The sequence below is a fragment of the Vespa crabro genome, chromosome 16 (assembly GCF_910589235.1).
Source record: "Vespa crabro chromosome 16, iyVesCrab1.2, whole genome shotgun sequence".
Classification (NCBI taxonomy): Eukaryota; Metazoa; Arthropoda; class Insecta; order Hymenoptera; family Vespidae; genus Vespa; species Vespa crabro.
In genome coordinates, this window is record NC_060970.1 from 2,841,279 (window position 1) to 2,843,778 (window position 2,500).

The 2,500-nt window shown below is 28.3% G+C and overlaps 1 protein-coding gene across 1 annotated transcript in view; it reads right to left on the bottom strand.

The window, feature by feature from the left end:
• Nucleotides 1-2,500, bottom strand: part of LOC124429753 (connectin) — a 352,695-nt gene that overhangs the window by 346,007 nt on the left and 4,188 nt on the right. The gene's annotated exons all lie outside the window — the stretch shown is intronic.

A 2,500-nucleotide genomic window follows, 5' to 3' on the forward strand; every position in this document is an offset into this window, starting at 1 on the left:
AAGTTATACTTAATACGATCTAATTACACTAATACAATAAAAACCTACAATTTTTACATTAATCCTAAGAAAATTAATTCATTATATTTTTCAAAATATAAATTATACTTATGATGTATCATTTAATCGTACTTACTATAAGTAATGTCGTAATTTTAATATTATATAATTATTCCGTAAACACGAGTAAAAATTTTGTTATAAGGTAATCACTCTAATAACGGTAAGAGAGAAAGAGAAACGTGTTTACCACTTCGCGTCCCGCAATCGACTGACTTGCGAAGGGTCTAAGAAGATCAATGATCGTCCGAACGTACGATGGATAACAATAAACAAATGAAATCAGAAGAATCGACAAAACCCGAAGAACTTTCCGGAAAAGCACGACACGTTACCGGCTTAGAACTATGAAAAAGAAAGGTCATGTGCAGTCATACACACACACACATACATACATACACTCTCTCTTTTTCTATCCCTTTGTTGGAAAACATTTCATAGAATTATTGAAACTCAATTAAGAAAGAAAAGACGTGTGATACTCTCTCTCTCTCTCTCTCTCTCTCTCTCTCTCTCTCTCTCTCTCTCTCTCTCTCTCTCTCTCTCTCTCTCTCTCTCTCTCTCTCTCTCTCTCTCTCTCTCTCTCTCTCTCTCTCTCTCTCTCTCTCTCTCAGCCTTTATTGGAAAATATTTCATAGAATTATTGAGACAATAGTATCTCTCTCTCTTTCTCTCTCTCTTTCTTCTTCTTTCTCTTTTTCTCTCCCATTCTTGGGAAACATTCTTTGGGAAATATATAGAACTACGTTAGAAAAGATAGAATTATGATCGAACATCTCCAAGTAAATATCTACGTATATAGCTATGTATATACATCATGTATATATATATATATATATATATATATATATATATATATATATATATATACGAAGCAAACAAAAAACGAAAAGAATGAAAATAACATAACCTATCTTTCTTTTAATCTTTCTAATCATCTTTCCGAATTCAAAATTATACTTTTATCAATATAAATTTTTACGAATAATTTATTTCATTTATATAAAATAAAAAAATGTCGGCAAGAAAATGGTATCCATATATATAAATGCACACACACACACACATACACGTACGCACGCATGCATGCATATATATATACCTTTGAGATTCTATATCATTGTCCTCTGAAACTCTTCTTTTATCTCTCTTCTTCCCTCTCTCTCTCTCTCACCTTGTTACTCTTTCTCTTAGAGAGAAATGTAAGTTACAGTACACCGTGCTCCGACAACTGACTGAGAGAAACTTCCGGCGAACTTTTCGTCGGTAGAATAATTTTGGTACGTGTATGCAGGCTAGATAAAGTTGAAAGCTAGACTACCTTCTAACTATATCTATATATGTATGTGGATATGTACATATTGTTACGTTCCGACTATCTATAATGCACACCTTATTTCAAAAAAAAACTTCTTATCCATTTCTAACATATTAGACGGTATATATGTATAAAAATAAATAAATATATGTATACTTTATATAATAAAATAACTTAACGAAAATATTTATAGTTTATATAAAAGGAAATATAACAGAAATAAAATATTTTAAATAAATAATTTCAAAAGTAACATAACCTAAAAACTCTTCGAATATATTATATTTCACTAAAAATTTTTATATTATACTTATTAACCATCTCAATACTATCTATTATATATATATATATATATATATATATATATATATATATATATATATATATACATATATATATATAAACTATTAAAAATTTTTATATTGTTTATTAAACACTATTCCCAATAAAATATCCATAGAAGCGATTAATGAAAAAAATATAAAAAAGAACAAAAAAATAAAAAAAAAAAAAAAAAAAATAAAAAAAAAATAAAAAAGCAGATATGGATTTCACATTAGCATCACTTTCAATCATTATAAAATAATAAAAATTCATGATTTCCGTCTAACATCTTCGAACATTTTTCCAGTTAACCTATACACATAGACACATCGATAGAATACTAAATCCAGTATATTGGTAATTATACCTTTTACGAATAATGTATTACTACGCTACCGATGCGAGCGTAGCACGCAATGAACCTAAGAAAGCACTTAAAATACACGCCTGAGAAAAGAAGTAGTCCATACGATATACAGAAAGAATTACCATAAAAAGGAAAAATAAATAAATAAATAAATAAATAATTCATAAAGAAGAGAAAACGAAATGAATAAATATAAATACTTATTGATTAAAATGTTACCTTCCGATAAATAGAGACGACGATTGGTTTCGGATAAATCGTTTTTTTTCTTTCTTTCTTTCTTTCTTTTTTCTTATTATTGACCGTAACATTTTGAACGAAGAAATCATCATCCATCGGAAGTTCCCTTGATTTTCTTCTTTCCTGTCGAAACTTTGAAAGCAAGTAACACTTCACTCGAAACATCAGTTGGCTCTTGACCAAAATCGAAC